Source organism: Mus caroli, chromosome 13 (genome assembly GCF_900094665.2).
Source record: "Mus caroli chromosome 13, CAROLI_EIJ_v1.1, whole genome shotgun sequence".
Classification (NCBI taxonomy): Eukaryota; Metazoa; Chordata; class Mammalia; order Rodentia; family Muridae; genus Mus; species Mus caroli.
Genome location: NC_034582.1, coordinates 74,629,522 through 74,642,701, shown reverse-complemented (window position 1 = coordinate 74,642,701; position 13,180 = coordinate 74,629,522).

Genomic DNA, 13,180 nt, shown 5'->3' with positions numbered 1-13,180 from the left:
ATCTAAGTGGATCAAGGAACTTCACATAAAACCAGAGACACTGAAACTTATAGAGGAGAAAGTGGGGAAAAGCCTTGAAGATATGGGCACAGGGGAAAATTCTTGAATAGAACAGCAATGGCTTGTGCTGTAAGATCGAGAATTGACAAGTTGGACCTCATGAAACTGCAAAGCTTCTTTCCATCTTTTTAAAAAAATTATTTTTTATTAGGTATTTTCTTCATTTACATTTCCAATGCTATCCAAAAAGTTCCCCATACCCCCCCACACCTCTACCCACCCACTCCCACTTCTTGGCCCTGGTGTTCCCCTGTACTGAGGCATATAAAGTATGCAAGACCAATGGTCCTCTCTTTCCACTGATGGCCGACTAGGCCATCTTCTGATACATATGCAGCTAGAGACACGAGCTCTGGGGAGGTACTGGTTAGTTCATATTTTTGTTCCACCTATAGGGTTGCAGATCCCTTTAGCTCCTTGGGTACTATCTCTAGCTCCTCCATTTAGGTCCCTGTGATCCATCCAATAGCTGACTGTGAGCCTCCACTTCTGAGTTTGCTAGGCCCCTGCAGCTCACAAGAGACAGCTATATCAGGGTCCTTTCAGCAACATCTTGCTAGTGTATGCAATGGTGTCAGCTTGTTGATTTCTTTCTTCAGAGACTTGAAGTTCTTATCATACAGATCTTTCACTTCCTTAGTTAGAGTCACACCAAGGTATTTTATATTATTTGTGACTATTCTGAAGGGTGTTGTTTCCTTAATTTCTTTCTCAGCCTGTTTATCCTTTCTATAGAGAATGGCCAATGGTTTGTTTGAGTTAATTTTATATCCAACTACTGCACTGAAGCTGTTTATCAGGTTTAGGAGTTCTCTGGTGGAATTTTTAGGGTCACACAAACAGACACAGACGCACACACACACACACACACACACACATATATATACTATCATATCATATCATATCATCATATCATATATCATATCATCATAGTGATATTTTTATTTTTATTTTATTTTATTTTATTTTATTTTTATTTCTTCTTTCCAATTTCTTTCCATTGATCTCCCTGAGATGCTACCTCACACCAGTCTGAATGGCTAAGATCAAAACTTCAGGTGTCAGCAGATGCTGGTGCGGATGTGGAGAAAGAGGAACACTCCTCAATTGCTGGTGAGATTTCAAGCTGGTAGAACTACTCTGGAAATCAGTCTGATCATTCCTCAGATAATTGGACATAGTACTACTGGAAGATCCAGCAATTCCTCTCCTGGTTATATACCCAGAAGACGTTCCAACTTGTAATAAGGACACATGCTCCACTATGTTCATAGCAGCCTTATTTATAATAGCCAAAAGCTGGAAATAACCAAGATGTCCCTTAACAGATGAATGGATACAGAAATTGTGGTACATTTACACAATGGAGTACTACTCACCTATTAAAAACAATTAATTTATGAAATTTTTAGGTAAATGGATGGATCTGGAGAGTACTGTCCTGAGTGAGGTAACCCAATCACAAAAAAATACACATGATATGCACTCAGTGATAAGTGGATATTAGCCCAGAAACTTAGAATATCTAAGATACAGTTTGCAAAACACATGAAACTCAAGAAGAAGGAAGACCAAAGTATAGATACTTAGTTCCTTCTTAAAATGGGGAACAAGATACCCATGGTAGGAGTTACAGAGACAAAGTTCAAAGCTGAGACAGAAGAAAGGAGCATCCAGAGACTGCCCCACCTGGGGATCCATCTCATAAACAACCACCAAACTCAGACACTATTGCATATGTCAGCAAGATTTTGCTGACAGGACCCTTATATAGCTATCTGTTTTCAGGCTATGCCAGTGCCTGGAAAATACAGAACTGGATACTCACAGTCATCTATTGGATGGAACACAGGGCTCCCAAGGAAGGAGCTAGAGAAAGTACCCAAGGAGATAAAGGGGTCTCCAACCCTATAGAAGGAACAATAATATGAAATAACCAGTATCCCCCAGAGCTTGTTTCTCTCATTACATATGTAGCAGAGGATGGCCTAGTCGACCAATAATGTGAGGAGAGGTCCTTGGTCTTGTGAAGAATATATTCCCCATTATAGAGGAATGCCATGGCCATGAAGCAGGAGTAGGTGGGTTGGGGAGCAGGGTGGGGGGGGAGTGTATAGGGAACTTTCAGAGTGGAAACTAGAAAAGGGGATAGTATTTGAAATGTAAATGAAGAAAATATCTAATAGAAAATTAACATTTAAAATATGCTAAGCATTTCTAGTTAATTTTATATTCTAGTTAAATGGAATACTTTTTCCTCTCTAAGTAGACATTCCTTTGTTCAGATCTTTCAAGAAATATCCATGCTACCAATTGCTTATGCTGAACCCTACCTCACTTACTTTCTTTCTTCATAAATATTGAAGTTAGCAAAGCATATTTTTCCCTGGAAAATTTGAATTCTAAGAAAAAAATCATGAACTTCTACTTGACTTTGTGATTTAATACTATGTACTTTAAACATGCATTGTTTCTATTGTCATGGTTTCATTAGTGTTGGTAATATAAAATACCCAGGCATAAACTATTTTAAGGAAAAATGTATTTATTTGGCTTACAATTCCAGGTTACACAGCATTGCAGTAGGTACATCAAGGCAGGAACTCAAAGCAGCTTGACATAATGCAGTCCAGAATGAAGGGGAACACACACAAGCATGCTCCCTTGCTCTGGTCAATTCTTTATACTGTTCAGCCTATGAAATGTGCTGCCCACATTTATGGTGGGTGTTAACACCTCAATTAATTCAATTAAGAAAAACCCCTGCTAGGTATGCCTTCAGCCAATCTGACATGTAATCCCTCAGTCTGTCTCAATTTCCTAGTGGCACTACATTCTATGAAGTTGACAATAAAAAGTCAAACAAAAATCCTACCTGTTTACAACAGAGTAGAATGTTCTGGGTAAAAGCAACTGCCTGCCTACCTGCTGCCTGCCTGCAGGCCTTCCTTCCTTCCTTCCTTCCTTCCTTCCTTCCTTCCTTCCTTCCTTCCTTCCTTCCTTCCTTCCTTCCTCTCTCTCTCTCTCTCTCTCTCTCTNCTCTCTCTCTCTCTCTCTCTCTCTCTCTCTCTCTCTCTCTCTCTCTCTTTCTCTCTATTTTTTGAAAAGTTGTATTCCTCATAATATGGGCTGTATTACAGTATAGAAATAAGATTCTAGAGGATTTGTTTTCATGTCTTATCATGTTGCTATATTTTTAAGTTGATTATTAGCTATCTTTAAATATTTTTTGTTGTTGATAAACTATAGACTGGTAGTCATAATTTCCCCCTTTTATCTTAGCATTGCTTTTAAAAACAATCTCTCTTCTAAGAAATATGTAAACGTGGGGAAGAAAATAAATATAAAATTCTAGCTGTTTGTTTTATTTAAAATTACACTGATATCTAACAAAAATAACAATTTATAAGCATGACTGGCCCATTATCTTCATAAGTTTATAATACTGTGAGTTTCTCATTTCAATAAAATTAATAGGACTTTTATGAATAATTCAGTTCACTCTTAAAGTCTAAATTTTGCATAAAAGAATAAAACCATTGTTTCACTTTCATTTCAATTTATAATTCACGTTTCATGTTTCAAAAATATCCATTTCCAAAAATGATAGCTGAATTGACAATCAATATAATTTTTTTCATATAAATTCATTTCTTATTCATGTTTGATCTTGATTAATATTGTAGATACAACTATACTCAGCAGTTAATAGATGAAGAAAATAGGACACATTTAGATACCCTAATACTATATGAGTTCAACTGTTAACAGCAAATCATAGATTTGAACTTGTAGTGTATAGTGCTGAGCCACTGATCTCTGTATTTTCTGCATGGGTTTCCAAAGAGTGGTTTGTGCCCAAGTAACTTTTCCCTCTCACACCTCACTTCATGGACTTGAACTTCTGATGTTTCCATTTGTTACCTAAATTGGTTTATGCTATGTAAGTCTTGCTTTGCCTTCACAAAAGTTAGGAGCAGCACTTTTATTATCAACTCAGATACTTGACTGGTGCATGAAATGGAAACAGACAGCACCCATGCTGAAGACCAGCAAAAACATCACTTTTTAAATGTCACATAACTGAAATTTTGTCTAAATAAAAGTTACCACACAATAAAATATTTCCAATCTTCCCTTCTTCCCTTAATTAAAACTAATTTAGAATTTGAGAATGAAAAAATTATTCACATTCAGGAAAGAAAACAGTACAAAACCACAGGACTTATAGTTATAAAATATATTTTGAGAATAGCTTTTATTCAACTTATATTACTGACTAAATCATTTTTTATCTTTCCAACAAAGCAACTAATAGAATAGTTTTGCTTCATGATTTTGTTTTTCCAAGCAAAGATGACAGTATTTGGTATTTTTTTAGGAGTAAAAATGTTTTGTTAGAAACACCTGAAGCATGTTTCAAACATATCCATCACATTTGAAAATTATTAGCAAAGTCTATTGAAATAGGAACTGTTTAAATATTTGCCTGTGTTTTGCTGGTGTGAAAATGATCTACACCCCACCAGTAGGTTTAATGCTGTTGTAGATTTCAGCAATGTCTATGAACAGAACAATTAGTCCTTAGGTGGATGGAGTTAATTCTCACTATAAGGCTGCTTGTTGTGAGGTTCCCGCTCATATATATCTCATAATGTTTCCTGTTGATTGATCTAATTATATACACATGGTTTTATTGGAGCTTTGTGAATCTGGAGATACTCATGTTTGCTTAATGTTCTAAAAGCACAATTGCCTTTAGGCTTACCAAGATTGTTTCCATAATCCTTAATTGAGAAAACTAAGCCTTGAGATTTTTTAAATACTCTGACTAAATCAAACTCCTGGACCTATTTCCTATTGGAATTATTATTATTATTACATTTTTACTGGATATTTTCTATACATACATTTCAAATGTTATCCCCGTTCCAGGTTTCTCCCTGGAAACCTGTTATCCTATCCACCATCTGTCTGCTTCTATGAGGGTATTTCCCCACTCACCCACCCACCCCTGCCTCGCTGCCCTTGATTTCCCTACACTGGGATATCTGCTTTTCACAAGATCAAGGGCATCGTCTCCCATTGATGCCCAACTAGGCCATCCTCTGTTACATATGCAACTGGAGTAATGGGTCACTCCACGTGTACTCATTGCTTGGTAGTTTAGTCCCTGAGAGTTCTGAGGAGTCTGGTCGGTTGATATTGTTTTTCCTATGGGGTTGTAGACCCCTTCAGTCCTTTCCCTAACTCCTCCATTTGGGCACCCCTGCTCAGTCCAATGGTTAGCTGTGAACATCTGCCTCTGTATTTGTTAGACTCTGGCAGAACCTCTGAGAAGACAGCTATATCAAGCACCTGTCAGCACACACTTCTTGGCATCCACAGTAGAGTCTGCTTTTGGTGACTGTATATAAGGTGGACATCCAAGAGAGGCAGTCTCTGGATGGAATTTCTTTCAGACTCTGCTCCACACTTGTCTCCATATTTGCTCCCATGAGGATTTTGTTCCCAATTCTGAGAAGGACTGAAGCACCCACACTATGGTCTTCCTTCTTCTTCAGCTTCATATGGTCTTTGAATTGTACATTTGGTATTCTGAGCTTTTGGGCTAATATTCATTTATTAGTGAATACATTCTATATGTGTTCTTTTGTGATTGGGTTACATCACTCAGGATGACATTTTCTAGTTCCATCCAGTGCCTAAGAATTTCTTGAAGTCGTTGTTTTTAATAGCTGAGTAGTTCTCCATTGTGTAAATGTACCACATTTTCTGTATCCATTCCACTGTTGAGGGACCTCTGGTTGTTTCCAGTTTCTGGCTCTTATAAATAATATGAACATAGTGGAGAATGTGTTTTTTTTATACGTTGGAGTATCTTTTGGGTATATACTCAGGAGAGGTATATCTGAGTTCTGAGGTACTACTATATCCAATTTTCTGAGGAAGCACCAGACTGATTTTCATAGTGGTTGTACCAGCATGCAATATCACCAACAATGGAGGTATCTTTCTTCACACCCTTGCCAACATCTGCTGTCACCTTAGTTTTTGATCTGACTGGTGTGATGTAGAATCTCAGGGTAGTCTTGATTTGCATTTTCCTGATGACAAAGGACTTTGAACTTTTCTTTAGGTGCTTCTCTGCTATTCAAGATTCCTCAGACACTATTGCATATGCCAGAAAGATTTTGCTGAAGGGACCCTGTTATAGCTGTCTAGTATGATGCTATGCCAGGGCCTGGCAAATACAGACAGAAGTGGATGTTCACAGTCATCTATAAGATGGAACACAGGGCCCTCAATGGAGAAGCTAGAGAAAGCACCCAAGGAGCTGAAGGGGTCTGCAACCCTGTAGGTGGAACAACAATATGAACTAACCAGTACACCCCCAGAGCTGGTATCTCTAGCTGCATATGTAGCAGAAGTTGGCCTAGTCGGCCATCACTGGGAAGAGAGGCCCCTTGGTATTGCAGACTTTATATGCCCCAGTACAGGGGAAAGCCAGGGCCAAGAAGCAGGAGTGGGTGGGTAGGGGAACAGGGCAGGGGGAGTGTATAGGGAACTTTCGGGATAGCATCTGAAATGTATATAAAGAAAATATCTAATAAAAAATTATTTCTTTAGCTCTGTATCTTATTTTTTTAAATAGGGATATTTGATTCTCTGGAGTCTAACTTCTTGAGTTCTTTGTATATATTGGATGTTAGCCTCTATTGGATGTAGGGTTCCGAAATATCTTTTCTGATTTGGTTGTTGCATTTTTGTCCTACTGACAGTGCCCTTTGCTTTACAGAAGCTTTGCAATTTTATGAGTTCTCATTTGTCTATTGTTGATCTTAGAGCATATGCCATTGGTGTTCTGTTCAGGAAATAGTCTCCTGCACCCGTGTGTTTGAGGCTTTTCCCAATGTTCTCTTCTATTAGTGTCAGTTTATCTGATTTTCCTTGGTCCATTTGGACTTGAGCTTTGTACAAGGAGATAAGAATGGATCAATTCACATTCTTCTACATGCTGACTGCCAGTTGAACAAGCATCATTTGTTGAAAATGCTGTCTTTTTTTCCACTGGATGCTTTTAGCTCCATTGTCAAAGGTCAAGTGACTGGATGTAAGTGGGTTCATTTCTAGGTCTTCAGTTCTATTCCATTGATCTACCTGTCTGTCACTGTACCAATACCATGCAGTTTTTATCACAATTGCTATGTAGTACAGCTTGAGGTCAGGGATGATGATTTCCCCAGAAGTTCTTTTATTGTTAAAAATAGTTTTTGATATCTTGGGTTTAATGCTATTCCAAACCAATCTGGAATTTGTTCTTTCTAACTCTATGAAGAATTGAGATGGAGTTTTGATGGGAATTGTGTTGAATCTGTAGATTGCTTTTGGCAAGAATGCCATGTTAATCCTGCCAATCCATGAGTATGGGAGATCTTTCCATCTTCTGAGATCTTCTTTGAATTATTTCTTCAGAGACTTGAAGTTCTTTTCATACAGGTCTTTACCTTGCTTGGTTAGAGCTACACCAAGATATTTTATTTTATTTGTGACTATTTTGAAGGGTGTCATTTCTCTAATTTCTTTCTCAGCCTGTTCATCCTTTAAGTAGAGGAAGGCTACCGATTTGTTTAAGTTAATTTTATATCTGGCCACTTTGCTGAAGTTGTTTGTAAGGTTTAGTTGTTCTCTGGTTGAATTTTTGGGTCACTTAAGTATTCTGTAATATCATCTGCGAATAGTGATATTTTGATTTTGCCCTTTCAACATTTTATCCCTTTGAACTTCATTTGTTGTCTAATCGCTTTGGCTAAAACATAGAACTATATTAAATAGGTAGGCAAAGAGGCCAGCCATGTGTACTCCATTTTAGTGGGATTCCTTTAAGTTTCTCTCCATTTAGTATGATGTTGGCTACTGGTGTGCTCTATATCACTTTTACTATGTTTAGGTGTGGGCCTTGAATTCCTAATCTTTCCAAAACTTTAACCATGAAAAGGTATTGAATTTTGTCAAGTGGTTTCTCAGCATCTAATGAGATGATCATATGGTCTTTTTCTTTAATTTTTTATATAGTGGATTATGTTGATGGATTTTCATATATTGGAACATCCCTGCATCCCTGGGACTGAAGTCTACTTGATCATGGTGGATGATTGTTTTGCTGTGTTCTTGGATTTGATTTGCAACAATAATATTGAATATTTTTGCATCAATATTCATAAGGGAAATTGGGCTGAAGTTCTCTTTCTTTGTTGTGTGTTTGTGTGCTTTAGGTATAAGTGGAATTGTCGCTTCATAAAGCGAATTGTGTAGTCTTCCCCCTGCTTCTATTTTGTATTATAGTTTGACAATTACTGATCTTAGGTCTTCTTTGAAGGTCTGATTGAATTCTGCCTTAAAACTATTTGGCCCTGGGTTTCTTTGAGTTGAAAGACTTTTAATGACTGGTGCTTGCTATTTCCTTGGGGATATGAGACTATTTAGATGGTTTATCTGATCCTGATTTAACTTTGGCACCTACTAACTGTCTAGAAAATTGTCCTTTGATCCAGATTTTTCTAGTTTAGTTGACTTTTGTAGTCATCAAAACTGGCTTTTGTAGTAGAATCTGATTATATTTTTAATTTTTGTGGTTTCTGTTCCCTTTTTGTTTCTGATTTTTGTTCATTTTGATTCTGTCTTTGTGCCTTCTGGTTATTCTGGCTAAGGGTTATCTATCTTGTTGATTTTCTCAAAGAACCAGCTCCTGGTTTTGTTGATTCTTTGTATAGTTCTTTTTGTTTCTACTTGGTTGATATCAGCCTTGAGTTTGGTTATTTCCTACCTTCTACTCCTCTTGGGCGTGTTTGCTTCTTGTTGTTCTAGAGCTTTCAAATATGTTGTCACGCTGCCAGTCTATGCTCTCTCCAGTTTTTTGTTTGTTTGTTTGTATTTGTTTTTTTGGGTTTGTTTGGTTTTTTTTTTTAGACACATAGAGCCATGAGTTTTCTTCTTAGCACTGCTTTCATTGTGTCCTCCAAGTTTTGAATGATGTGCCTTTATTTTCATTAAATTCTAAAAAGTCTGTAATTTCTTTCTTTATTTCTTCCTTGACCAACTTATCATTGAGTAGAGTGTTGTTCAACTTCCATGTGTATGTGGGATTCCTGTAGTTTTTGTAGTTATTGAAGACCAGACTTTTTAATGTGTTGATCTGATAGGATGCATGGGATTATTTCAACCTTCTTTTATCTTTTGAGGACTGTTTCGTGACCAATTATATGGTCAATTTTGGAGAAGATACTATGAGGTGCTGAGAAGATAGTATATTACTTTGTTTTAAGATGACATGTTCTATTGATAACTATTAAATCCATTTAATAAGATCTGTTAGTTTCACTGCATCTCTGTTTAGTTTCTCTTTCCATGGTCTGTCCATTACTGAGAGTAAGGTGTTGAAGTCTCCCACTATTATTATGTGAAGTGCAATGTGTGGTACGGGTTTTAGTAAGCTTTCTTTTATAAATGTGTTATCCTTGCATTTGGAGCATATATGTTCAGAATTGAGAGTTCATCTTGGTAGATTTTTACTTTAGTTAGTATGGAATGTTCTTTCCTATCTTTTTTGATAACTTTTGGTTTAAAGTCAATTTTACTCTATTTTAGAATAGCTGCTACACTTGTTTCTTGGGACCATTTGCATGGAAATCCTACCTCCATCTTGGGGTAGTGTCTGCCTTTGTCACTGAGGTGAGTTTCCTGTATGCAGCAAAGTGCTGGGTCCTGTTTATGTATACAGTCAGTTAGCTGATGTTCTTTTATTGTGGAATTGAGTCCATTGATGTTAAGAGATATTAAGGAAAAGTGATTGTTGCTTACTGTTATTTTTATTAGAGGTGGAATTATGTTTGTGTATCTATCTTCTTTTAGGTTGGTTGAAAGATAACTTTCTTCCTTCTACTAGGGTGTGGTTTCTCTCCTTGTTTTGGAGTTTTCCATTTATTATCCATTGTAGGGCTGGATTTGTGGAAAAATATTGTGTACATTTGGTTTTGTCATGGAATATCCTGTTTTCTCCATCTATGGTAATTTAGAGTTTTGCTGGGTATAGTAGCCTGGGTTGACACTGGGTTCTCTTATGGTCTATATAACATCTGCCCAGGGTTGTCCGCTTTTTAGAGTCTCTGTTGAGAAGTCTGGTGTAATTCTGATAGGTTTACCTTTTTATTTAACTTGACCTTTTTCCCTTACTGATTTTAATATTCTTTCTTTGTTTTGTGCATTTGGTGTTTTGATTATTATGAGATGGGGGAGTTTCTTTTCTGGTCCAGTCTATTTGGAGTTCTGTAGGCTTCTTGTAAATTCATAGTCATATTATTCTTTAGGTTAGGCAAGTTTTCAGCTATAATTTTGATGAAGATATTTACCATCCCTTTAATTTGGGAATCTTTGCTCTCTTCTATACCTATTATCCTTAGGTTTGATCTTCTCTTATGTCATGGATTTCCTGGATGACTCTGTTTAGGAGCTTTTTCCATTTTCCTTTTACTTTGAATTTTGTGTCAATTTTTTTCTATGGTATCTTCTGCACCTGAGATTCTCTCTTTTTCTTGTCTCTATTTCTTGTCTTTTGTTTGTGTTTCTTGAGGCTCTGGCTCCTGATATCTTTCCTAGGTTTTTTATCTTCAGAGTTGTCACTCTTTGTGATTTCTTCATTGTTTTTATTTACAATTTTAGATCCTGGATGTTTTTGTTCTATTCTTTTATGTGTTTGGTTGTGTTTTCCTTTAATTCTTTAAGGGATTTGTGTGTTTCCTTTTTAAGGGTTTCTGCTTGTCTACCTGTGTTTTCCTGTATGTCTTTAAGGGTGCTATTTATGTCTTTCCTAAAGTCCTCAATCATCATCATTAAAACCAATTCTTGCTTTTCCAGTGTGATGGGGTATCCAGGACTTCCTATGGTGGGAGAACTGGGTTCTGATGATGCCAAATAAACTTGCTTATGTTCTTGCTTGCCTCTTGCCATCTGGATATTTCTGGTTCTACCTGCCCTTGCTGAGTCTTACTAGATCTTCTTGCTCTTGTGATCCTGACTGTGTTAGATCTCCTCAGAGTTCAGTGGTATCTGTGATCCTGTGATCCTGAGATCCTGGGAATCATGTTGTCTCTGGAATCCTGATATACTGGTGTGACCACACTCCTGAGATGCTGTGAGTGTTAGAGCATCTGGGTGTTGAGCTTCCTCTTGGTGTTGTGGGACTAGGTGTGGAGCCAGTGCCCAAGTTCTGCTCAGGGCACAGGCTCAGACCAGAAGGAGTTATTTTTAGGAGAGTCTTCTTAATTTTTTTAACAGTCTGTTTTGAATGAATGTTATTCATGGCCCCAGGAGGATATATTTATTTATGTGAGCTTGTATAATAAGAGCTTTACTTTATTATCCTCAATTTTTAAATTTATGAATTGAATAATTTCTGAAAAGTATACATTGAATCAATCATACCACAGTAATCAGTGAGCTGTAGAACAATGGAACTAGTTCAGTGCAAGGCAAATAATAGTCTTTAAATTACTACACTTTATGTGTACAGACAAGGAACATTCTATTATTTTAATAACTTTAAATGTTTTCCTTGAACAGTCAAATATTAGAAATAAATATCTGTGAATCTCACTATTTTATTGGTTTTAAAAGTTTTGAAACCTGAAACTGTGTGCATGATATGTTCTTTACTTTTCATCTGCATATGTAGTCATTGTACTTTACCTTTACTGCTGGTATTGCTTCTACTATAATGTTGACTAGTGTTATGACTCTGTTTGCTATTCACTGTATTGACTGGGTGTTTTAAATGCCATTTTTAAAGAATGTGTGAGCTCACTGAAAGTCCAAAACCAAATTTTAAAGCTTATTTCAGTAGAACTATTCTATTTTTGATCAAATCATTCTTATAAGAAAATGTTGTAGAATAAGCAATAGAATACTGCAGAGTCCTCTTTAGTTTGTGGTATTTAAACCTGTGTTCTCTCTGCAAAGATGCACTCAGTGCAGTCAGGTAGACTCAGTGTGAGGTTGTAGAAGAGCTAAACAAATGAGTGGTTTCAGTGCTTAAAGTAGAAAGAAAGAAATGAGATTTGATTAAAAGCACAGAGCTCTTCTGACAAGAATCATATCCTTTATTTATAGTACATAACTTGGCTAACCTTGACAGGAGAGAGCTTTCTCATAAATGTAGACAGCCTTACATGACTCAATTAATTCTCCAAAGAAGGTGCATGATCTTTTCTGGATCTTTTCAGACCCACGTATCATCATGTCATATGGAAAGAAAGTTTGGCAATAAAGTAAAATTTAACAGAGCTTTATGGTTCAGAAGGGCTCAAAAGTCAAATGTGACCTGAGATTATTTAAATGGGATTCCCAGTGCCATAGTTCACATTCAAAACATCTCATTACACAAATACCTTATGAAGGATTCCTACTTTTTATTTAAGTCTGCAGTTATTTATGAAGTCTTATTGTTCAGTACTACATTGAACAATGAATTCTTTTAAGAAATGGATCTTTATCTGCAAATGAAGATTTTACAGATTGAATACTGAGGTAGAAAGAGCTGAAGAAACTTTCCAGTGGCACTCAGGAAGCAGAAGTCAATACAGGAATTTTGTTGCATTCTTATATCTAGGCAGCATTGCCTAATTGGAAAATAAATGTTCTAGGTATGAATTTTATGAAACTGGGAGAGATTCTTCTTCCTCTTCCTTGTCTTCCACCTCCTCTTCCTTTCCTTCCTCTGACTCTTCCTCTTCTTTTTTGATTAAAGCCCAGACACTATTGCATGTGACAGCAAGATTTTGATGAATGGACCCTGATATAGATGTCTTGTATGAGGCTATGCCATTGCCTGGCAAATACAGAAGTGGATGCCCACAGTCATATATATGATGGAACATAGGGCCCCCAATGGAGGTGCTAGAGAAAGTACCCAAGGAGCTGAAGGTGTCTGCAACTCTATAGGTGGAACAACAATAAGAACTAACCAGTATCCCCAGAGCTCATGTCTCTAGCTGCATATGTAGCAGAAGATGGCCTAGTCGGCCATCATTGGGAAGAGAGGCCCCTTGGTCTTGCAAACTTTATA